At 45.0% G+C, this 26228-nt stretch overlaps 1 protein-coding gene and 1 pseudogene across 2 annotated transcripts in view; one reads left to right on the top strand and one right to left on the bottom strand.

Annotated features, from left to right (window-relative positions):
* The window catches only part of LOC144341475 (SH3 domain and tetratricopeptide repeat-containing protein 1-like), a 52166-nt gene extending 41490 nt beyond the window's left edge, over positions 1–10676 (bottom strand). Inside the window, exons 1-2 of one of the 2 annotated variants that reach the window (XM_078005028.1) lie at positions 10454–10676; positions 7278–7394 (exon numbers count right to left, since the gene is read on the bottom strand). The gene's annotated coding sequence lies outside the window, so the exon portion shown is untranslated. Of the gene's footprint in view, positions 1–7277; positions 7413–10453 lie in introns of both variants that reach the window. The other variant, XM_078005029.1, reaches the window with a different exon arrangement.
* On the top strand, positions 9943–11012 carry LOC144341474 (uncharacterized; annotated as a pseudogene).
* Positions 11013–26228: the final 15216 nt, after the last annotated feature.

Raw genomic sequence — 26228 nt, forward strand, 5'->3', positions numbered from 1 at the left:
TGGCTGTGTGATGTTAGACAACGTCCCCAGCCTCTCTGTGGTTCAGTTTCCTCACTGTAAAAGGGACACAACAATAGAGCTTCTCTAAAAATTAAGTGAATTGGTGCATATAAGGTATTCAGAACAATGCTTGGCACATGGGGGAGTTCAATAGACACGTAATGAACAGAGTAACTTAGCAATTAGTAAATATACTCATCCAGGACAGGCGCGGTGGCTCACGCCTGTAATTCCAAAACTTTGGGAGGCTGAGGCGAGAGGATCACTTGAGCCCAGGAGTTTGAGACTAGCATGGGCAACACAGCAATATTCCATCTCTAAAAATGTGTTTCTGTAACATATATGTATATATAGACTCATATATTCACAGTGTATTTATAATACACAAAATAGCGGAATACAGACTTAACTGTTCACAATGGTTACTTCTAGAGAAGGGGAAATGCAAATTTCAGCTTTTTATGCTACACATATATTCTTGTATCATCTGAAATATTTAAGCAAATTGTATGTATAAATTTGCCCCAAAACACATAGCAGAACAATGTAGTTTTGACTCAAAAATCTTCAAATCATGATGGAATTGTCCTGTGAAAGTAAAGTTATAGAGATGAAAAGTCTCCCTCCAGCCTAAATGCTCTTTCATATGACCTATATTACACACACCAATGCAGACGCCCCAATCCTTTCCCCACGGTCATAAGAATTTTTCAGTGAACTGTATTCCCCTTTACAAACTAGATGATAGTTAGAGTTACCAGGCAAGAACGTGGATCCAGTTCTGCTTTTTCAAAGCCCAATGTTCCTCACATAATAGCAATGCATTCTTCAACCGGTCAACTGCCCCCAACACCTGAGCTCTCTGTTGTACACAACTCAGCGAGGCCTGGGAGAAAGCAGGTGCAAATTTCACTTACTCAGTAACAACACATCCCACCTGATTCCTCTGCTGGGCTAGTTCTCAAGTCATCTTTTTCTAAGCTTTCATTCGGCTCTACCACATGTACCTAGGCTGGGTAAAATACTTTACCAGGTTTTTTTTTTTTTTGAGATGGAGTTTCACTCTCTAGCCCAGGCTGGAGTGCAGTGACACCATCTCGGCTCACTGTAACCTCCACCTCCCGGGTTCAAACGATTCTCCTGCTTCAGCCTCTCAAGTAGCTGGGACTACAGGCACACCCAGGACTACCACCACACCCAGCTAATTTTTGTATTTTTAGCAAAGATGGGGTTTCACCATATTGGCCAGGCTGGTCTCAAACTCCTGACCTCATGATCCGTCCGCCTTGGCCTCCCAAAGTGCTGGGAATACAGGCGTAAGTCACCGCACCTGGCCTACTTTACCAGTTTTATTCCTGAATTAAACCTGTTATTACTATCAATAACGTCAATCAGTGCCATTTCATTCACCGTATGACACACACACACAAAGCACTCCATACTCGCTCCACCTATCTGCTTTTCTGCAATGGCCACAGTGTTCCCCATCTTACATGAGAGGCACACACAAAGACAATGACTTCTCCAAGGTTTTGTAATTCACAATCAGTGGCAGAACCAACATGACCAACCACGTCTGGCCGAGGCCTGTGTTTCAGCCACACCATCTGGTTGCTGCCCCAAGGCTCAATGGGCAAGTAACAGATCACTCCGATTGCAGAGGCTTCAGAAATGCCTTCCACCATGGTACAATGGACGGTTCGCTCTCAGAAGGGGAGGCAGGGGTGGAATCAGCACACAGTTCTGCTAGGTTTCTCATGCAGGGCACAGACTATGTGTATTTTGTGCCTTGCTTTGCAGTTGAAATGTCTCCTGCCCCCTGTACAACAGCTTTCTTTGTCCTCTCCACATAAAAGTACAACTGAGGTCCTCAGGGGAAGGCAGTGATCACTGCCCTGTGCCACACCTGACTGATGTCCAAACAAGTGGACACACAGGCTCTTCTCTTATGGCCCAGGCTGCCCCCATCTGCTAAGCATCAACAACTACACATAGGATTTGCAGAACATGAATGACATGGAGGTGACTGCTTTATCTCTGTTGAAAACTTACTGCACTCTCTTAAAAAAGGGAATTCAGGAAAAACTGAACATTTGAGGCTGGCTGGCTGTAATCTTCAGCTGCTGAGAAAGCCTCAGCTGCTCGGTTCCACTGTGGAAATCCAACTCCTCCCTCAAAGTCCAACTCAAGTACACCTCCTCTGCGGTGACTGCCCCTTCCTCCCTTTCACAAGCATGTGTTCTCTCTGCAGTCCCAGAGCATTCTATCCCCACCTCTGGAGCCACACTGTCCCAGCCTACAGCCAGCTCAGCGCACAGCTGCCTCTCCCTTTGTGTACCTGCAGGCCCCACCTGGGCTGGAAGGCTGCCTCCTTCTCCTCCGCACAGAGGCGGCACTCAGGAACTACTGAATGAGGGAGGGAGTGGATGAGCAAGATCAGCCAAGGGCTACAGGGAGTGACCTGCAGCTCCCAGCAGGAACAGCCCCTGCCCTGCCAATCCGGAGGTGCTGGCTCTGTTCTCAGCAGGGCCGCTAAAAGCTCCCTTATAACAGCTCTAGGCCACAACGGTCAACTTGGTGTCAGGCCCTAGAGACACCGAAACTCCTAACAAATAAAGAGGCCGCGTATGCAGCATGCTCGTTAAAAGCACAGGCTTCGGAGTCAGAGCTTGAATTCCGCTTATTATGTGACCTTGAGCAAGTTACTCAATGCATCAGTCTCATTTTGTCACCGGCAAAATGAGGACATTATCTGCCACACAGTGTTGCTGAAAAAGTAAGAGAGGTGACAGACGCAAAGTGCTTGGCACTTACTTACTCTTATTGGTTTATTACAAAGAAGAGAACACGGGAACGGCCAAATGCAAGAGAGGCACAGGGCACACCACGGGGCAGAGAGGTCGAGGCTCCCATGCCTGGAAGTGCCACCTCCCCAGCACCAAATGAGTTCACCAAACCAGAAGCTCCCCAAACCCAGTATTTAGAGGGTTTTATGGAGTTTTAATAACATCAACATGATTAAGTCACTGGCTACCCGTGACTAGCTCAATCTCCAGCCTGTCTCATCTCCCCTCCCAGAGGTAGGTGTGGGGCTGACATGTCCAACTCTATAATCATGACTCATCTTTCTGGCAACCAGCCCTGATCCTGAACCTGTCTAGGGGCCGAAGCCCCCTGTCATCTCATTATCATACAAAAGACACTCCTATCGCCCCAGAGATTCCCAAAGTCTTAGAAGCTCTTGTGTCAGGTATTGAAACCTAAGACCAAATATTATAACCAATGATGTTCCTATCACTCAGGAAATTACAAGGGTTTTAGAAGCTGTGGGCCAAAAACCAGGAAGAATACTAAATATATACACTATTATACTATGTATCCCACTATCACAATAATTTTTTTTGAGACAGAGTCTACCTCTGTTGCCCAGGTTGGAGTGCAGTGGTGCAATCTCAGCTTATGGTGCGATCTCAGCTCACTGCAACCTCCACCTCTCAGGTTCAAGCAATTCTTGTGCCTTATCCTCCTGAGTAGCTGGAACTACAGGTGTGCAACACTACAACTGACTAATTTTTGTATTTTTTAGTAGAGACGGGGTTTCACTGTGTTGGCCAGGCTGGCCTTCAACTCCTGGCCTCAAGTGATCTGCCCACCTCGGCCTCCCAAAAATCTGGGATAAGTCACGAGCCACCGTGCCTGGCCTCACTAGCACAATAATTATACTGAGAGGATGGGGGAGAAAAACGTGGGCAACAGGAGGAGCGGGGAAGGTAAGCAGCCTGAATCCTTGTCTTCCATAGTAGGACACCTCCCTGTCTTTCACACAATCTAGAAGAACGAGCTAAAACATAAACACAGTAACCTCCAAGGAGCAGGGATCAGAGTGGAGAAGGGTAAGGTGGGGGATTGCTGGGTTTTGTCCTAAGCCTTGTTAATTTCTGACTCTTAGAACTGTAGGCCTGTACAACTTTGCTAAAAATGAGTATTTACCTGTAATCCCAGCACTTTGGGAAGCCAACGTGGGCGGATCACGAGGTCAGGAGATCGAGACCATCCTGGCTAACACGGTGAAACCCCGTCTCTACTAAAAATACAAAATACTAGCCAGGCGTGCTGGCAGGCGCCTGTAGTCCCAGCTACTCAGGAGGTTGAGGCAGGAGAATGGTGTGAACCCAGGAGGCGGAGCTTGCAGTGAGCTGAGACTATGCCACTGCACTCCAGCCTGGGCGACAGAGCGAGACTCCATCTCAAAAAAAAAAAAAAAAGAGTATTTAGTTTTTAAACAAAATCTGATATTTGACCAACAACAATAGTATATTAAGTGATATGGTTTTTTGTTTTTGTTTGAGAGAGGGTCTTGCTCTGTTGCCTGGGCTGGAGTGCGGTGGTATAATTCTAACTTACTACAGCCTCAAATTATTGGGATCAGGTGATCAACCTCTCGAGCAGCTAGAACCACAGGTGTGCACCACCATGCCCAGCATTCTTTCTCTCTCTTTTTTTTTTTTTTGGTAGAGGTGGAGGTCTTGCTATGTTGCTGGTCTTAAATTGCTGACCTCAGTGGATCCTACTGCCTCAGCCTCCCTAAGTTCTGGGATTACAGGTGTGAGCCACCACACCAGGCCAAAGTGGTGTATTCTAAAATTTTTTGGAATCCAACCACTTTGAAAAAGTATGGAGAGCTATAAATCATCTCCCCATAAACACACATGGATGCAGATACACAAAATTGTTGCACAGGATTTTGGGGACTTCATAAAGTCCTGAAAGCCAGGTTAAAAACCTTAGGACTATACATTCTGGTTTCTTTTTTTTTCTTTTTTTTTTTTTTGAGACAGTCTTGCTTTATCATTCAGGCTGGAGTGCAGTGGCGTGATCTCCGCTCACTGCAAGGTCTGCCTCCCAGGTTCACGCCATTCTCCTGCCTCAGCCTCCCGAGGACCTGGGACTACAGGCGCCCGCCACCATGCCCGGCTAATTTTTTGTATTTTTAGTAGAGGCAGGGTTTCACCATAGCCAGGATGGTCTCAATCTCCTGACCTCGTGATCCACCCTCCTCGGTCTCCCAAAGTCTGGGATTACAGGCGTGAACCACCGCGCCCGGCCCTAGATTCTGGTTTATTAAAGGAAATGCATTTCAAGTCAGAGTTTGTCATTTATTGCACAGGAAAATAAAAACTTAGTTAAGAAAATCAAAAACACCCACATGATAAAATGAGGTCCTACTTGGTTTTAAACTACTTGGTGACCACCATCAGTTGTTTGCTTGACCACAGGATGCACCTAATTCCTAACTATGAATAAAGGTACAAACATTGTTTATTGGGCTTTTGGCTTCAGCCTTGAAACAATCAGATTCTCTCAAACTCAGGAATGTGAATCGCTGTTGGGTTGATGCAGCTGTTTCCATTCTAGAAATGGACCTGGAATCATGTACTTTTCGCCCATGAAGAGTCCTTTGTGCAAAACTTGAAAAGGGAAGGTCCCAAATTCCCCATATGGTATTTCTTCCAGTAGAGGAATTACTCTAATGACTTCTTAGCAAAACTTACATGATCAGGGCAGGCCATCAAAATACTCCAGAAAACAAAGTTTAGCTCCATTTCTGATGGACCTGTCTCCACTGCTATCAGTCTCACCAACAGCCTCACATCAAGTCAGAGGAACGGTTTTTTCATTTAAGAAGGATCTTCATGGCTGGGTGTGGTCGCTCACGCCTGTAATCCCAGCACTTTGGGAGGCCAAGTTGGGTGGATCACGAGGTCAGGATTTTGTGACCAGCCTGGCCAACATACTGAAACCCCGTCTGTACTAAAAATACAAAAATTAGCCAGGCTTGGTGGCACGTGCCTGTGGTCCCAGCTACTTAGGAGGCTGAGGCAGGAGAACTGCTTGAACCTGGGAGGTGGAAGTTGTGGTGAGCCAAGACTGCACCACTGCACTTCAGCCCGGGCAAGAGAATGAGACTCCGTCTCAAAAGAAAAAAAAAAAAAAAAAAGGACCTTCATGTTCCTGCCAATTTGCAAAAAAATTAAATAAATAAATAAATAAATAATTGATATCTGTTAACCAGAGGTGACAAAAAGCACCTCCCAGGCTGCTGTAGTAAGTGGATCCGTAACTGTGGTGGGAGATTCCAACCCCCGAGACCTGTGACTATGTCGTGCAGCAAAAGGGCTTGGCCACAGGCCTTAGGAAGAGTATCCTGGGCTATCCAGGGAGGTCCAATCTAATCCCATGAGCCTCTAAGAGCATAGAACTGGCCAGGCGCGGTGGCTCACACCCGTAATCTCCACACTTTGGAAGGCTAAGGCAGGCAGATCACGAGATCAAGAGATGGAGACCATCCTGGCTAAAATGGTGAAACCCATCTCTACTAAAAATACAAAAATTAGTTGGGTGTCATCGCGGGCAACTGTAGTCCCAGCTACTCAGGAGGCTGAAGCAGGGGAATCACTTGAACCCAGGAGGTAGAGGTTGCAGTGAGCTGAGTTCATGCTACTGCACTCCAGCCTGGGCAACAGTGCGAGATTCCATCTCAAAAAAATATTTTAAAATAGGGAATAGAACTTTCTCCGAGTGCAAGAAGAGAAATGCACAAAGGGGAACGGGAGAGCCTGACCAGGTCCCTGGCCTACCTAGTCCTGAGCTGATGGGACCACGTACAAAGACCAGATAGAGGCCTCAGGAGCTGAGGGCAGCTCCCAACAGATGGAGAGCAAGGGAACAGACACCTCAGTCCTGCAACCACAAGGAACTATATTTGGCCAAAAGCACTTGGAAACAATTCTCCAGTGAGGAATGCAGCCCAGCCCACATGGTGATTTTTGCCCAGTCACATCCACGTCAGTCTTCTGCCCCATAGAACTGTGAGATGATACAATTTCAATTGTTTTAAGCCACTAAATTTGTGGAAATGTGGTAAAGCAGCAACAGAAATGAATACAGTGATTCACGTGGAAACCCCTAGAAGAGTTCCTGGCACAGTGTTGACACCTGACAAGCGTTTCCTGATTTCCTTACATCGCAAGGCAGGGCTGGCCACACTCCATCCAAAACAATAAATGATAGACTTGTTCTGACAAACCAGATTCAGTGAATTATAAATGGCCCAGAACACCTACAAATTTTAGGTTTCAGGTAAGTGATTGCCTTTCTTTTCACTTAGAAGCCTCCCAATGCTCATCTTACTGATAAACTCTAAGTACCAGGCAGGAGACTAAACACCAGACAAACCCAGCCCCAGATGCCCCAAGGGAGCCCATCCCAGCACTCACTCTCCGCTGCACTGAAATGATGTCCAGGTCAGTTTATCCCACTAGACCAAGAACTCCAGCTCTCCACGTGTGAGTCACCAGTGCTGCCTCTGCATCTCTGCTTCTAGGATGGTGCTTCTGCACTTCACAGGAAATCTGTATCAATGTTTGTCAACACTATATATGACAGTGTCACTTAATATCTGCACAGAAAACATAAATTCTTTGAGGACCAGGGCTGGGTTTATTAGCCTTTGTAATCCCACTGCCACTGTCTGAGACATCAGAGGCACTCGGTAGAAGTTGGTGAAGAGAAAGAAAAGGCAGAGGAGAGACAGGAAAGCAGGACCAACACCGCAGACACAGATTCTGAGGTGGCCGGAGGAGAGGCAGGGCAGAGAAACTTCCTGGATGCTGGAATGGGGTTCACTGTGATATCTGCTGCTGGATTTCAAATGTCAAAGGTGACGCTTTGCTGACCTGGACCTCTGACTGCCCTTTAGCTTTCCCAACCTCAACACAGGGCACTTAGAAACTGCAATGTCAAGAAATTATGCTTCATTAAAGCATGGGAATGTTATTTACATGGACGTTCATTACTGAATTTTTTACATGGGAATGTAAATAATTGAAGAGATTGTTAAAGATTAAATCATGCACATTTAATAACTTTGTAAAATATTAATGATAACTGAAACACAAATTTTGATGTTCCCCAAAAATGCTAAAATATAAAAAAATACTGGCCAATTAAAGATAGAAAACAATCCTAATGCAGCTCCCCAACAGACACATTAAAACTTCTCTATACATTAAATATTTCGGATTTCAAAGGAAAACCCAGATTCATTCCATTCTTAATATGGCGTTAAAAAAAAAAAAATCTTAGGTAATACAACATTTCATTTAAAATTTACAAAATTCCATTACATTCATTATTTCATTTGATCCTCAAAACAATCTCCTGAGTTAGGCAGAACAGGTATTATTAACAACTAACTCCATTTTACAGGTAAGGGAACTGAAGTTCAGCAAGTACTTGGGCTTAACAAAAGCTTTAATAGGGCCACATATCAAAACCAAATCCTCTGCTCAAAAGAACTAGAATAAGTTATCTTTTACATATTATTCATACTTATATCCTGTCAATATCCAAAAATGTTTTCAGGTAGCCTGCAATAATAGACACCTATCCAATAAAAACATTAAAACGAAAAACAGGGGGAAAAAAAACAGCAGGTGACATGGGAGACAGACGAAGGTAGATAGCAAAGACTGAGACTTATAATCTAAGAAAACTTCATCTCTGACCTTCCAGTTCCAGGGAGATAACGCTAAAGGAAACAAGATGGTTTATAGACTCATAAACTGACAAAAGAGAGGTTGCATCAGTTCTTAACTCTGAAACACTCCTAGCAGCCACAGCAAATCTCTAGGACAACATACCAATGGCATCAAAGCAAGAGTATACTTCGGGATAGAGTGAATTAAGTTCCCTGTTTGGGACCCAGGCCAGGGCTAGAGAAAAGAACTCTGAAATGTAGAGCTCAAAAATACATCCTCTGTCGGCCAGGCGCAGTGGCTCACACCTGTAATCCCCAGCACTCTGGAAGGCCGAGGCGGGCAGATCACGAAGTCAGGAGATGGAGACCATCCTGCCTAGCACAGTGAAATCCTGTTTCTACTAAAAATACGAAAAATTAGCCGGGCATGGTGGCAGGCGCCTATAGTCCCAGCTGCTTGGGAGGCTGAGGTAGGAGAATGGAGTGAAGCCAGGAGGCGGAGCTTGCAGTGGGCCAAGATCCTGCCACTGCACTCCAGCATGGGCAACAGAGCAAAACTCCGTCACCAAAAAAAAAAAAAAAAAAAAAAAAAAAAAAAAAAAAAACAAACAAAAAACAAAAAACAAAAAAAACAAAAAAACATATATATATATATATACCCTCTGTCTTCTCCATACCCATGTGTCCCCTTCTGTGAGAGACTTCCTTACACCATTGCGGGGAAGATAATTTTTCTCTGCTATATTTGCTTGAAAGAATTAAAGGTGTAGGGCAAAAATTCTTGGAAATTATGTAGTTTACGATCCTCAAAAGTGAGAAAAATGAAGCCCAGAAGAGAAGGCCTTCCAGGAAAATTCCAGAGCCAGAGGTAGACCCAGTACATTGTTTTTGTTTTTGTTTTGAGAGGAAGTCTCACTCTATGGCCCAGGCTGGAGTGCAGTGCAGCCATTTCACTCACTGCCACCTCCGCCTCCTGGGTTCAAGCTATTCTCCTGCCTCAGCCTCCTGAGGAGCTGCGATTACAGGCGCCCACCACCACACCCAACTAATTTTTGTATTTTTAGTAGAGACAGGGTTTCACCATGTTGGCCAGGTTGGTCTCCAACTCCTGACCTCAAGTGATCCGCCTGCCTAGACCTCCCAAAGTCCTCGGATTACAGGCGTGAGCCACCGTACCAGGCAGACCTGTTAAGTTTTAATCAAGTACTCTGAACTATGCAACAAACGCTAGGAAGTAATAGAAAAAAAATTAATCTAAAAACCCTCTGGAGAGTCAAAGAATTGCAGATTTAAAATAGCACGAATACTTGGATTCACGGTATTGAAAAAGGACCTCGCATTTACCCACGCGCGCGGGTCCACGCAGCCACCTATATAGGTGACAAAACACTCAGGAAGCCCTCATGCGGGGCCGGGAAAGAGCCCCCACGCAGAGTCACGGACTCCCTCGTCCGAAGGTCCGCGCAGTCCCCTCGGTGAGTCTAGGGAAGCAGTCTCGCTGCGAGGGAGGGCGAGGAGGGCGGCGGAGTCTCCCTCTCGCGGTGGCCCGGACCCCGCCCCACGAGTGGGCCCTCGCAGGGCCCCCTCTGCTGCACGCGGGGACCAGCCACGCTGCGGGGAACCGGGCAGAAGCCAGCGCCTGGGTCCATGCAGTCCCCTCCGCGGCAGACGCGGGGAGCCGGGGAGCAGTAGGGACCGGCCCTCACCCGCAGGGCGACCAGGACACCCCGCGGGCCCACGAGGTACCGCAGCAGGCGCTAAGCCCCCGGTGCCGCCCAAGGCCGAGACAAAGCCCTGGAGCAAGGACCCCGGATCCCAACCTCAGACCCTGCGGAGCCCAGCTCGGAGCCGCCAGGCGCGGGGCAGAGACCCCCGCCCGGTCCGGAGACCCCGTCGCCCGTCGCGCCCTCTCACCTCAGGCTGCCGCCTCGCAGCGCTCGCTCCTCGCCGCGGCGCCTGGGCCGACTGGAGCGCAGCTGAGCAGCCGACAGAGCCGCGGCAGCCTCAACAATGGAGCCCCGGGGCGGGGCCGCCGCCGCCGCTTCAGCCCGTGTTCCCCGCTCAGGATCCGGCTCGGATCAAGGAGCTGCAGCTGGCGCGGGGTTGCGGCCGGGAAACACACCGCGCAGGTGCACACGGCCCAGCCCGCCGCCCGCAGCCCCGCCCCCAGCGGAGCCGGGCGCCCAGGGCCCGCCCGCCGGGCAATGGGGAGCGAGCTGCGCGGAGAGGGCGGGGCCTGGGGGAACAAAGGCAGGTTGGGCGGGGCGGCGCTGGGACTGGGCGTGCGGTGTCCCGCGGGAGGACCGGACCCAAGAGCTGGCCGGATCCTGGCCTCCTAGAAGACCCAGCTCAACGTCCACCTGCAGTCTGCCCTACAGGACGCGCTCATCTCAAGCCCAGAACTCAGGCTTTTAGGGCAGAGAGCGAGAGACAGGCTTGCTTTACAAAAAAGGAAACTGAGGTTCAAGGAATAGGATTGCCTGCTGCCCGAAGTCACGTAGTCCCATTCACTCGTTCACCTTGTCATTCAGCAAACATTTGGAAGCACGTATGGTGGGCGTTAGGAGTGAAGTAGGGCCAGGCGCGGTGGCTCGCTCCTGTAATCCCAGCAGTTTGTGGGACGGAGGCAGGTGGATCACTTGAGGCCAGGAGTTCGAAACCAGCCTGGCCAACAAGATGAAACCCCATCTCTGCTAAAAATAAAAAAACTTAGCCGATCGTGGTGACGCGTCCCTATGGTCCCAGTTACTGGGAAGACTGAGGCAGGAGAATCGTTTGAGCCCGGGAGGTGGAGGTTGCAGTGAGCTGAGATGGTGCCACTGCATGCGCTCCAGCCTGGGCGACAGAATGAGACTCTGTCTCCAAAAAAAAAAAAAAAAAAAAAAAAAAAAATTAATAGAGGGGAAGTAAAAACGAACTTAGGCCTTCCCTGAAGGAGCTCGGCCAAGGAGTACCTGAAATGTCTCTGCATCTCTTTAAGGTCTGATAAAGGAACCAGGAGCAAGCGCTAATCACTTCCCTTTCCTACCTCAGAACTTTCATGTGTTTGCTGTTCCCCGCCTGAAATGCCAAGTACCAATGGTATTTATTTATTTATTTATAGAAATGAGGTCTCCCTATGTTGCCCAGGCTGGTCTCAAACTCCTGGCCTCAAGCTATCCTCTCGTCTCAGCCTCCCAAAGTATTGGGATTGCAGGCATGAACCACTGTCCCAGCCCTGATCGTCTTTAAAACGTCTTTCCTCATCTTATTTGAGTTTCCTGCTCCATGTGACCCCACACCCTTGGTTTCCCTGTACTTCCATAGCTGCTCCTCGGTGGGTCCTGGGGACCCACCCCCTTCTCTGCCCAACTTGTATATGTCTGGACTCAGGCCAAATGCCCTTCCATTTGCAGTGGGCACTGCCACAAGAAATCTCATGCCTTTCCAGGCTTCACAAACCATCCACATGCTCTGCTGCCTGCCAGAGACATCCATCCCAGTCAGATGCCCAGCCCTGACCTTTCCCAAAGGCCCAGCTGGACACAGGGAAACATCTCAAATTTTCCGCGGGCCAAACAGAGTGCTTTATTAGTGCCCTAACCTGCTCATCCACATTCTTGTGATTCTCAGTGAACAGCCCCTCCATCCACCCAGCTGCTCAGGTGAAAATCTCAAATCCTCCTCCAGTCCTTCCTCCTGGAACCTCTCATGCAGCCCTCTGCCTTCCTAGGACACTGAGCACGCCTCACTCCCAGTGCCAGCTGGGGTGCTGTCTGAGTGGCTGCCACCCACTTGGCATGAAGTGTGACCTCTCGCCCGGTGTGGTGGCTTATGCCTGTAGTCACAGCACTTTGGGAGGCTGATGTGGGCAGATCGCTTGAGGCCAGGAGACTGGGACCAGCCGGGCCAATATGGTGAAACTAAAATACAACAATTAGCCAGGCATGGTAATGTATGCCTATCATCCCAGCTACCCTACCCAGGAGGCTGAGGCAGGAAAATTGCTTGAACCTGGGAGGCAGAGGTTGCAGTGAGCCAAGGTCACACCACAGCACTCCAGCCTGGGCAACAGAGCGGGACTCTGTCACAAATTTTAAAAAAGAAGAAGGAGGAGAAGAAGAAGAAGGAGAAGAAGTGTGACCTCTCTAAGGCAAGGCAGTGTCCCACTCTGATTCACTTCCATGTGTAAAACAGGACCTGTGCCCTGAAGGCACTCACTCAGGAAGGCTGCTGGGATGGGTGGATGCACAGTTAAGGTCTTCATGGTGGCTGGGGCTGACCCCATCCCCATCGCTCTTCGCACACACACCTGCACACTCATCACTCCCACGCTCACACCCACCACTGAAAGCCTGGCCCCTAATCTGATTTGCCTAACAAGGTCCCTGGATGAACAACACATGCTTCCCTACCTCTCCCCTGCTAGGGCCCCACCGTGTTCTGGGATGTACTCAGGGATCAGGAGAACAAAACCTCAGGGAGTGAAAGGACATTCCAGGGTGCAGGCCTCTGCATCCCCCTCCATGCCCTCACCCCTGCCTGACACACCCTCACCCCTGTACCTGGCCAGCTCCTACCAACCCTTAAAGTCTCACCAAGTTCAGTGGTGGCAGCCACACCCTAAAGTGACTGACCCCCCCAATGACCTATGCCGTTGCATAGTCTTCCTGACCTTGGGTACGAGCAAAACCGGTGACTGGCTTCTAACCCATAGAGCCTGGCAAAAGCAATGGGATGTCATTGTCACAGTGCATCACCTTCGCACACTAGAGAGAAAGGTTCCGCCTGCAGGCGCTACAGGAGGGAGATGCTGTGCTGAGAAAGGACCTTCGGAGGGGCCCTGTAGGCAAGGAAGCAAAAAACTGGGTCCTTGCCAAGCGGGTCCGAGGAAATGAATTATGCCAGTAACCTCGGCGGACCTGGAAATGGATTCTGCCCTGGTGGAGCCTCAGATGAGGATGCAGCCCAGCTGCTTAGCGTGAGATCCCAAGCACAGGACCCGCTAAAATGAGCTCAACTCCTAGCTTGCCAAAATTGGCTTAAAGGTGTGTGTTGTTTTAAGCTTCTAAGTGTTTAGTTACTGCCTATGAAAGTGGTAAAATATGAGACAATAACTTAGGTCCCCTCCCCATCACACACATTCTTCTTTCTGGCATTCATCACAATTATACTTATTGATTTAAAATCTCCCTTTTGACTGGGTGCAGTGGCTCAGGATTTCCAGACCAGCCTGGCCAACATGGTGAATCCCCATCTCTACTAAAAATACAAAAATTAGCTAGATGTGGTGGTGCAATCCTGTAATCCCAGCTACTCAGAAGGCTGAGGCAGGAGAATTGCTTGAATCCAGGAGGCAGAGGTTGCAGTGAGCCGAGATTACACCATTGCACTACAGCCTGAGTGACAAGAACAAAACTGTCTCAAAAAAAAAAAAAGAATTGTCTCTTGCCACTAGCATGAAGGTCCCATGAGAAGAAAAATGGAAACTCTTGCTGATAACAGTGCCCCAAATGCCCAGCACGGTGTAGCTCTAGGGCAGTTAGTCGATGGTGGACGCTGCTGGTTGGAGGGCCCTGCTGGCCCTCCCAACTGCCTTCTCTCTGGTCACATTCCATTAGAGAGAACAGAATAGTTTCTTGCCTTTCCAGAGTCCCTCTTAGTGGGGATTGGCCAAGTGACATTGTCCTGCCCCGGGAGACATAAGTGGAAGTTGGCCGAAAGGTTTCTAGCCTTGGTGTGCTGGGACAATTTGAACCAGGACATGACAGCTGACCGTCCATTGTTCGGGAATTCTGCAAGTTGGTTGTTCAACACATTCGGTACTTCAAAATATTAAATAATATAAACTTGCAAATTAAAAAATGCATTAGACCAGATGCAGTGGCCCACGTCTAACACATGGGAAGCCTGAAGCAGGGAGATCACTTGAGCCCAGGAGTTCAAGACCAGCTTAGGCAAAAAAGGAAGACCCTGTCTCTACAAAAAATTTTAAAATTAGCTAGGCATGGTGGTGTGTGCATGCAATCCTAGCCACTCAGGAGGCTGAGGTGGGAGGATCGCTTGAGCCATCTGTTCAAGGCTCCAATGAGCTATGATAGTGTCACTGCACTCCAGCCTGGGTGACAGAGCCAGACCCTGTCTCAGAAATAAATATATTTCATATATTAATAAATTTATAATAAATGTGTATATATACACATTTATGTATTATAATTATATATTTTGACATAAATATCTATTTCTTGTTTTAGTTATTTATTTATTTTGAGATGGAGTTTAACCCTTGTCACCCAGGCTGGAGTGCAATGACACAATCTGGGCTCACCGCAACCTCCACCTCTTGGGTTCAAGTGATTTTCCTGCTTCAATCTCCTGAGTAGCTGGGATTACAGGCACGCACCACCACGCCTGGCTAATTTTTGTATCTATAGTAGAGATGGGATTTCTCCAAGTTGGTCAGTCTAGTCTCGAACTCCTGACCTCAGGTGATCTGCCACCTCAGCCTCCCAAATTGCTGGGATTACAGGTGTAAGCCACTGTGCACAGCCTATATGATATATTTATATATTATAATTATGTATATTAATTTTATATAATATATACAAATATAAATATGAAAACTTTCCTTGCCTTCTCTTGTTTCTATCTACAGTCAGTCCCATGACTTCAAATACTATCTACATGTAATAATTTTAAATGTATATTTTATATATATTTATAATTTTGTTGTTGTTGTTGTTGTTGTTGAGACGGAGTCTCGCCCTGTCGCCAGGCTGGAGTGCAATGGCACAGTCTCAGTTCACTACAACCTCTGACTCCCAAGTTCAAGCGATTCTCCTGCTTCAGCCTCCCAAGTAGCTGGGCTTATAAGCGCCCACCACCACGTCCAGCTAATTTTTGTATTTTTAGTAGAGACACGGTTTTGCCATGTTGGTTAGGTTGGTTTCGAACTCCTGATCTTAACTGATCGCCCACCTCAGCCACCTAAAGCTCTGGGAATACAGGCGTGAGCCACCGTGGCCAAACTATTTTTCTGTTTCCAAACATTTTACATGAGAGGAAAGCAGAGAATAAATCATCTAACACTCTACTGTAAAAAAAAATCTTTGTGCCTCTCTTCTTTTCATCTTTCCTAAGTGTACATATTACCAAAATGTCTTTAGGTTGAGGTCCCCCCGTGAAAACTCTACAGGGTGTTGTGTCCTCAGCCACCCTCCTGTCTTTTCCTAGTCCTGGCATTTTAGAACTGTCTGGGGATGACCCAGGATACGCATTGTGGCCATGTCTATTGGAGGGTCTAGTGAGTATCAGCCCCGGGATCATCTCATCCCCAAGGACAGCCTGAGGTAGGGGGTAGTGTCTCTCAGGAGAGCAGCTGGATGCTCTTGGCCTTAGAGGAATCTCCTGGTATAGTTTCATCTAAAATGGTGACCCCTTAGGGTTATTAAAATTTTAGGACATTAAAATGAATGGACAATACAACGTAATGTCATTAAAGCTAGGTCATTAAAGCTGTTCCTCCAGCCGGAGCTTTTATTCCTCGGAGACACATTGACGGTCTGCCAATGGAATACTGATATTGAGAGGAAAAGGCAGAAATGATTTCAGCTCTCTAGATTGTCTCAGACTTGTGAAGAGAGAAAAACTGTCCCAAAGAACAAGGAAAACCCACCCCAGAGAGGATGTGCAAGAACCTGAATATGAAGATGCTTTTAAGGCACACAGGAGGACAAAGAGCAGTGCCAGTGCCTCCTAGGTGGTGACTGAGTGCTTTACTGAACAGGATGGGTGTCCCGAGGGATAGAATGGAATGCCGTGACACTTAGAAAGGTCTGTGTTGGGGTCAGCACTGCCTCTCCCTGAGTTTGTTATCTTGAAAAGGCTTGTCCGCTTATTTGAGTTTCAGTTTTTCATTGACTGTAAGATACATTTTGTCAGTACAGCTTGAAAGATAAAAATACTATTTCCAAAGAGGCAAGCTAAAATGATGCATTTTATTTGCTAAAAATTCATATTTATTTCTTCCTCAGAGTGAGTGTAGTAGGTTTTAAAGGTCTGTTCTTTTTAAGGGTAATTTCAAACGGAATTGTAGGACTTAGCTTTGTCAATGCTACTGGTGAAATAAAAGTGTGATAGATAAATTGATGATTTACAAAGATTCACCAAAATGTCAGTTCCCCTCTTGTAGCATGGTGAAGAATTTATGAAAGTGGACACATCTGCATCCTTTATCTGGATATCTGGGGTTTTCGTTTGTTTGTTTGTTTTTTCGGAGACACTGTCTTGCTCTGTAGCCCGGCTGGAGTGCAGTGGCGCCATCTCTGCTTACTGCAACCTCTGCCTCCCGGGTTCAAGTGATTCTCCTGTGTCAGCCTCAGAGTTACTGGGATTATAGGCCCACCACCACACCCAGCTAATTTTTGTATTTTTAGTAAACACGGGGTTTTAGGCCTGGCACGGTGGCTCATTCCTGTAATCCCAGCACTTTGGGAGGCCAAGGTGGGTGGATCACAAGGTCAGGAGTTCCAGAGCTGCCTGGCCAACACGGTGAAAAACTGTCTCTACCACAAATACAAAAAAATTAGCTGAGCCTGGTGGCAGGCACCTGTAATCCCAGCTACTCGGGAGGCTGAGGCAAGAGAATTGCTTGAACCAGGGAGGTGAAGTTTGCAGTGAGCCAAGATCTTGCCACTGCACCCCAGCCCAAACGACAATGGAAGACTTCATCTCAAAAAACAAACACCAGCAAAAAGGCGGGGTTTTGCCATGTTGGCCAGGCTGGTCTCAACCTCCGGACCTCAGGTGATCACCCGTCTCAGCCTCCCAAGGTGCTGGGATTACAGGCCTGAGCCACCACGCCTGGCCCACTCTATTTTCTTTTTAGTCCCTAAATTTTAACATGTTTGAGTTTGTCTGTTCCTTTATCACTGTTTTCTTACACAAAAGAAATTCTGCCTAATCCTTCGTAAAAAAAAAAATCTTCCTGTGACTTCTGAAAGTGTTCTGGTTTTGTCTTTCATATTTGAATATATAATAAGTTGATTATGGTTCATGGAATAGAGAAGAATGCAATGCATTTTCCCAAGTAGATGCCAGCCTGGTTTGCCTCATATTTTAAAGTGCATGTGATTTCTTTTTCTATTCTACAGTGCCTAGTCTATCATTCATCAACTTTCCATATTAATGCTGGGTCATTAAGACTTTTCTTCCCCTTGGTCTGCTTGCTCATCTCTCTGCTAATACTGTGCTGGCCTGAGTATTTTCATTTGAAAATCTTAGAAGTATGTCAGACAAGCTATCACTCTTTTTTTAAGTGACAAAAAAGCATTAGATATTTGTCATTTTTACTACGTATGAAAAAGTAGTTTTTCTTGCCTAAAACAACCTGATTTGGGAATTTATGTGATTTCATAGGAATAGCATCTGGAAGTGGTGACATTAATGTCATTTTAAAAACCATGTGTCATATTTCCTCTTATTCCTTTCTGCCTTGACATTGTGCAATAGAAATTTTAAAAATTGTTGTATTAATGTTGTTAAATACCAATTATTGGTTTTATTTATTACTCAATTAAATTTAATAAGCATACTCTGTCTTGGTGTAATCACATGGAATGGGCTCAACTCCCCAGTTAACAAGTGACAGCACATGTAAAATATTGTCTACCAGGGAAACTCATTGAACACTTAGTGTTCAGACTGTGTTTTGGTGTCTGGTTCCCTAAGCACCACTGCAGTGACACAAAATAATAGACCTTCAGCAGAAAAAGTTTTGGCAAATATATTGCATAAGCCATTTAGATGCAGTGGGTCATTCTTATTACTTGGGTTGGTGGAATCCCTTTCAAAATGTAAGTTACTAATACAAAGATGGAACTTTGCCAGCAGGTGTTTTTAAGAATCAGTAGTCTCAGGACTGATAATATTAACTCCCTTATGCACATCAGGTAGGACTTTATTATGACAGATACTAGAAATGTACAAAGTGAAGTTAAAAGGTAACTCCTAGCAGCACATCTTACTCCCTGGATTCTCTAATGAGATGGGTGTTTCTACTTTGCTGTTACCTTTTTGAATAGTTCAATTCCAGCATTAATACTGCTGTGTGGGAGGGAGTATGTGTGAACAGAGTAAGAGTTGTGACAATCACGTCATAGAAGAAATGCTTGAAAATTTTAGAATCATGTAAAGAGCTTATGGATTGAGTATAAATTCCCAGTGCTGTCAGTCTCACCCGTCCTTCTATCCACATGTGTGGAATGTTCTAGGACTCCATGGCTTTTGAGGATGTGGCTGTAAACTTTACCCAGGAGGAATGGGCTTTCTTAAATTCTTCTCAGAAGAATCTCTAGAGAGAAGTGATGCAGGAAACCTGCAGGAACCTGGCTTCTGTAGGTAAGAATGACAACACATTTCACTTAATTACAGAAGTATTTCCCTATCATCAGTGCTATTTGTGATTTGGAATGTGGCAAGGGAATGATTTGGTGAAGAAATCAGGCATGGGCACTGTGTACAATGAACATAAATCTAGTAACGTTTCTATAGTTTTTAATAATTCGTGATAATTTTGTGGGTCTGCATTTTAGGAAACTAATGGAAAGACCAGAATATTGAAGATCACTTTGAAAAACCTGGGAAAGATATAAGATAACTTGCACTGAGAAGAGGAAATAAAGTCCTTTGAAGGAATCTTAGCAAGTCATATGAACTTAAAAACAAGTAATCAAAACAAATAAGAGTCACTTGAAATTTATTTTGTTTTAGAAAAATTTCACCCAAATGTAACGTACTTCAGTGTAGCAGTCAGTGTTTGGAAAACAGTTTACTTGAAAATAGCACTACAAAATTGTGTATATGAATGTTACTAATTTCGTCATAGTCACGTAGGTGGTAGCTGTGTTTTCAGTGGTAACCCATTTACTTTCAAATAATTCAATCATGGCCAAAAAAAATAATAATAATGCATTTTCCTTGGTATTGGTAGCAGTGTAAGTCCAAGACCTATTAATAAGTAGAAAGTTATTAAACCAACCAATAATAATGTGCTTGTCATTTTTTTTTTTACAGAAATCATGTGTTACAGAGACTGTGTGAAAGCAAAAAAGGTAGACAGTATGGACAAGTTGTCAGCCAAATTCCAAATCTTGATCTGAATGAGAACGTTTCTACTGGATTAAAACAACGTGAATGCAGTGTTTGTGGAAAAGTCTTTATATATCATTCCCTCCTTAATAGGCACATCCTAGCTCACTCAGGATACAAACCATATGGAGAGAAGCAATATAAATGTGAACAATGTGGGAAATTCTTCGTTTCTGTTCCAGGTGTTAGAAGACACATGATAATGCACAGTGGAAATCCAGTTATAAATGTACGATATGTGAGAAAGCGTTTTATTTTCTCAATTCATTTGAAAGACATCAGAGAACTCACACAGGAGACAAACCCTGTAAATGTAAAGAATGTGGTGAAGCGTTCACTGTTTCCAGTTGTTGTGTAATACATGAACGAACTCACACTGGAGAGAAATCCTAGGAATGTAAGGAATGTGGGAAAACATTCAGATTTTCTTGTTATTTTAAGACGCGTGAAAGGACTCACACTGGAGAAAGACCCTATAAAGGTACCAAATGTGATAAAGCCTTTGGCTGTTCCACTTCCCTTCGTTGTCATGGAAGCATTCATACTGGAGAGAAACCCTATGAATGTAAACATTGTGGCAAAGTCTTTAGTCCTTTGAGTTCCCTTTGTAACCATACTGGAGAGAAACCCTATGAATGTAAACAATGTGACCAAGCCTTCAGTCGTCTCAGTTCCCTTCACCTCCACGAAAGAATTCATACTGGAGAAAAACCCTATGAATGTAAGAGATGCGGTAAAGGCTACACTCGTTCCAGTCACCTTACTCACCATGAAAGAAGTCATGATATAGAGGCTGGGTGTAGTGACTCAGCCTATAATCCCAGCACTTTGGGAGGCAAAAGTGTGTGTATTGCTTGAGCCCAGGAGTTCATAACTAGCCCGGATTAAAACAATGTGAAACAACCTGGGCAACATGGTGAAACCCTGTCTCTAGAAAAATAAAATAATGCCGGGCACGTTGGCTTACGCCAGCTACTCGGGAGGCTGAGGCAGGAGAAGGGTGTGAACCTGGGAGGCGGAGCTTGCAGTGAGCTGAGATAGCCCCACTGCATGCCAGCCTGGGCGACAGAGCGAGACTCCATCTCAAAAAAAAAAAAAAAAGAAAGAAAATAATTAACTGGGCATGGTGGCACATTTCAGTTGTCTTAGTTCTTTTTCAAGGACATAAAAAGCCACGGGGGATTGGGGGAAAGCCCTGTGCATGCGGATCACAAAGTCAGGAGATCGAGACCATCCTGGCCAACATGGTGAAACTTCGTCTCTACTAAAAATACAAAAATTAGCTGGGTGTGGTAGCATATGGTTGTAATCCTAGCTACTCAGGAGACTGAGGCAGGAGAATCGCTTGAACCCAGGACGTGGAAGTTGCAGTGAGCCGAGATTGTGCCACTACACTCCAGCCTGGTGACAGAGTGAGACTCCCTCTCAAAATTAAAGAAAATAAACAAACAAATAAATAAAGCCCCTTGAATGTAAGAAATGTGGTAAAACATTTACTCTTTCCCATTCCCTCATAAACATGAAAAGGCTCACACTGCATAGAAACCATAAGAATGTTAGGAAATGTGGTCAAGCCTTCAGATTTTCCTGTTTTTGAAGATTTGGGAGGACTCAGAGTGGAGAAAAGCCTTTTGAATCTAAATTTGTAGTAAGGCCTTCAGTTGTGTTAGTTCCATTTGAAGACATCAGCTCATTCCTGAGAAAAACCCTATGAATGTCCAGAATGTGGGAATGTTTCATTGCTCTCATACCCACTCAAGGACATATGAAAATGCACACTGTAGCTCCCTGGACCTTGTAAATACAAGAACGTACACAGGATTAAAACTCTAATAGTTTAGAAACTGCAAAAATATTTTCAGTTTTAACATTTATTTGAAAAGTCATGTTAAAATTCCCACAGGAAAGAAGTTCTGTAAGTGAAGCTTTTCTAATTTGAAAAGCCTGATGCCAATTAATTATGGTGCAGTGCTTGAAAAAAATGTATGAAATGTTACACAAGTTACAAGTATATTGTTTTTATCAGTGGCTCATTCTTAAAGAGTCTTGAGTATGCATTTCACCTTGTTTTGCAGGGAAACCTTGAGGTGAGAGTTCTGTAAATGCTCTTTAAGCAGTAGTACTTGAGTTTCATAGATAATGATACTAAGTTTGTTGGTAGAATTTTTGTCTATTCATTTGATAATGTGCTGGATTCATGGTTGAATTTTAATGTTTTTCTAAAATGTAGGTAAGTTTAATTTTTTTTATTTCATTATTATTATTTTTTTTTTGAGATGGAATCTCACTCTGTTGCCCAGGCTGGAGTGCAGTGGTGCAATCTCGGCTCACTGCAACCTCCGCCTCCTGGGTTTAAGTGATTCTCCTGCCTGAGCCTCCCGTGTAGCTGGGACTACAGGTGCCCACCACTACGTCCAGCTAATTCTTTGTATTTTTAGTAGAGACAGGTTTCGCCATGTTGGCTAGGCTGGTCTTGAACTCCTGGCCTCATGATTTGCCCACCTCAGCCTCCCAACGTGCTGGGATTACAGACATGAGCCACTGCACGCGGTCAGTAAGTTTCATTTGTATGTATTGTCCTGTGATTAACTGACCAGTGAATAATGATTGTGAATTGTTGGGATTGTCTTACCAGCCTCATTTGGCAAATTTTGATTATCCCTTGTTCATTATACACATTCCACCTTTCTTTATTAAAGGAAAAACTACTCTTGATATAAAGATGTTTATTTTTTGCTAATAATGAGTTGGTATTAATTCCTAAGTACATAAATTTTACCATAGAGTATCATCTCGTGAGTTCTTTGCATTTGTTGCCTTTATTCTTTATTATTTCTGTCTATTATTTGGATCATTCACTTTGAATGAAAGAGAGAGGACTGTGATAGGACAATATGTTGTAACTAATCTGAGGGAGGAAGCATTCAATCTCTCAGTCACGTATGATAGCGTTGGGCTTTTCATCGATGCCTTTCTTATTGTAGTAGATAGTATTGCACCATTATGATATGACAGCTTATATATTGTATTTTAGAGTATTACAGTCTTACCACTCAGTGTCACATGATTCAGTTCCCTACCAGCCAATAGACAAACCAATCACATACTCCTGTAGGAAGAAAGGAACATCCTGGGCCGGGTGCAGTGGATCACGCCTGTAATCCCAGCACTTAGGGTGGCCGAGGCCGGTGAATCATGAGGTCGGGAGATCGAGACCATCCTGGCTAACACCGTGAAACCCCATCTCTACTAAAAATACAAAAAATTAGCCACGCGTGGTGGTGGGTGCCAGTAGTCCCAGCTTCTAGAGAGGCTGAGGCAGGAGAATGGTGTGAACCCGGGAGATGGAGCCTGCAGTGAGCCAAAATCACACCACTGCACTCCAGGAAGGGTGACAGAGCGAGATTCTGTCTCAAAAAAAAAAAAAAAAAAAAAAAAAGGAACATCCTCACCTTTTTAATGCTATACCACTCTCTGCTCCTAAATTAATCCCTGTTTGGGCCTGTGGGAGCTTACACCATCCTCCTATATGTAATTAATAACTGATGTCTGGCTTATCTGTTTAGTAATAGATGTTATGTGTTTCACGGTGCCAGTAAACGTAGGGTGCTCATTCCTTCCTTACCAGTGGGCTGCATGAGACGCTATTGAAACAATTGGCAACACAAGTGGAATGGACCAAGCCTCATGAAGGACACCTGCTCAACTTGACCTACCTGCTGTCGGCTGACGGTTCCGTAACACATTAGCAGCCGCCTGAGTCAGAACCGTGAGCTGACGATGGGCCTTCCCTTTGGTCTACACAACGTTTTGTGGTCTTCAGGTGTTGTCATCTTCTCCCACACTAAACTGCTCTCATCTCCTACACATGAATATTTACTTGCACCCCCGCATGACATTTGGCCTGTGCTTAGCAGGCAGTTTTGAGGCCCTGGCTTATTAATGCACAAAAGGGCAGCACATAAGCCGACACTTAAGTCCTAATTAGCAAGGATCAGGCTGTATCTCTGTAGTCCCTGCATCTACTCTGGTCACCATCTCTGTATGCTCAGGGCAGCCATGTGAACATTATTAATTATTGTACACTCCAAGACAATAGTTATTATGTAGGCAGAAGTAGTGGCCTTGTCTGTTTCTTGTGCTGCTGCTCCCCTTGCCACTGTCCCCTACACCCTCCTGATGAGGTGTACATCTATGGTGCCTCATGGTTCAGTCACGGATGAGTAAAGAAAATGGGAAGAAAGAGTTGTTCTAATAATCACCATTCTGACGGATGTGAGAAGTATCTCATTGTAGTTTTTATTTGCATTTCTCTAGTGGTTAGACTCAGATAAATCCAAGATTCCATGGATTCTTTTCGATTTGACAACGGCTTCTCCGAAAAATAAGTATGTTCAAGACATTAGGAGTTATGTGTGAAGTCACAGCACAGTAGTTGTCACTGTTATCTCCGGAGGTTTATCTGTTATCTCTCTAAAACTCCATTTTTTTTCTGAGGTTTCCCAGAAAAGGCCTGGAAGAGAGCCTTCCTCTGCGGGTCTTGTTGCCTACAGAAGAGAAAAAGTTCAGGCCATGCACCCAGTTTTCCCCAGGAGACAGGAAGAATCCAGTCTCTGGCCCAGTCCTGTTCTCTGTTTTGTGGTAAATAAACGGAACTCTTGTGCCCTTTCCACCTCTGCACCTTCCCTCATGTGCCAATCTTCCCATCCTCCCAGTGGCCTTCTAGGCTTCCCAAGTAAGGACCAGCATTTGGATTCCGTCGCTATTCCCCCTGTCATGGGGAACCTGCACGAAGCTTCACCACCTGACATCGTCCTCCCCCAGCTTAATATCAGGAACAAGTCTGTTGTTTATTATTATTATTAAATATAATATAAATTAATAGTAATCATCGATAATAATAGTCACAATAAAGATAATAAAAATTAATACTGGTTAAAAATGTTAATGATTAGTATTAATAATAGCAATATCACTATTAGTAATTAAATAATCATATCAGCAATTAATGTTACTTAAGTCAATACTAAGTGATGTTGGTAATAAAATAATGATTAATATTATGACTAGCATTGCTAAATGACATGAATATTAATAATTAATTTTAAGCATGCATAAAAATATATTTAAAATAATTATCCATAATTAATAATGGTATCCTATTAAATATTAGTGTCATCGATAATTGTTAAAATCAGTCATTGATGTGTAATAATTAATCATATTATTATTCCTAATTCTGCAGTGTGTGTACAGCTACCTGTGATGTCGTTCCTAATATCCAGGGAGGGAGAGGATGGTTTTAGTTTTCATATCACAAAAAGTGTACACTCATCCTGTGACACAGATCCTAATATCCAGTGTAGTAGAGTATGACATGTCTCCCAATATAGCAATTAATAGGTAGCTACCCAGTGATATAGTTTCTAAAATTCACGGAAGGTGCATATGATATTAATCCCAATATCACAGGGAGGGTAGAGCTCTTCTGTGTTATGATTCCTAATATCCAGAGGGGGAGAGGATGATAATAATTCCAGTGTCACAGGCTGTGTTCACCGGCCCTGTGACATTGTTATTAATGTCTTGGAAGGGAGAGGATATTACTCCCAACATGGCAGGGGGTGTACATCCACCCTGGGATATTCTTCTTTATATTCCAAGGCCGAGAGGTTGATATTACTCCTAGTATCACAGACACTGTACACCCCCATGTTTTTAATCCCTGTGATATTGGGAGTAGTATCATCTTCTCCCGGGTGGAAATTAGGAACAGTATCTCCGGGGGCGTGTACACCCCCTGTGATATTGAATGTAATATCATCCTCTTCCCTCCTGGATCATGGGAACAACATCACTGGGGGGTGTACACTTTCTGTGATATTGGAAGTAACATCATCTTCTGTGCCTTGGATTATTAAGGACAATATCATGGAGGGACATGTGTACATCTTCTACAATATTGGGAATAATATTATCCTCTCTCCCCCTGCATATTAGGAAAGATATCACAGAGTGGGTGTTCACCTCCTGCGATATGGTGATGAATGCCATCTTCTCCCCTTCCAGATATCAGGAAGAGTATCACATGGGGGTGTACAGTGTCTGCGATACTGGGAGTAATATCAATCTCTCGGCCTTGGAATATTAAGAAGAATATCACAGGGTGGATGTACACCCCCTGCCATATTGGAAGTAATATCAGCCTCTCCTCTCCATGGATATTAGAAACAATATCCCAGGCTGTGTGTACGCCTCCTGCTCTATGGGGAGTCATATCATCCTCTCCCTTCCAGGATATTAATAACAATATCACAGGGCAGGTGAACACAGCCTGTGATACTGGAATTATTATCATCCTCTCCCCCTCTGGATACTAGGAAACATATCACAGAAGAGCTGTACCCTCCCTGCGATATTGGGAGTAATATCATATGCTTCTTCTGTGAATATTAAGAGCAATATCACCGGGTGGCTTTCCATTCATTGCTATGTTGTGAGTCATGTCATACTCTACCACCTAGATATTAGCATCAGTGGCACAGGGTGAGTGCACACCTAC

Source organism: Macaca mulatta, chromosome 6, assembly GCF_049350105.2.
Source record: "Macaca mulatta isolate MMU2019108-1 chromosome 6, T2T-MMU8v2.0, whole genome shotgun sequence".
Taxonomy (NCBI): domain Eukaryota; kingdom Metazoa; phylum Chordata; class Mammalia; order Primates; family Cercopithecidae; genus Macaca; species Macaca mulatta.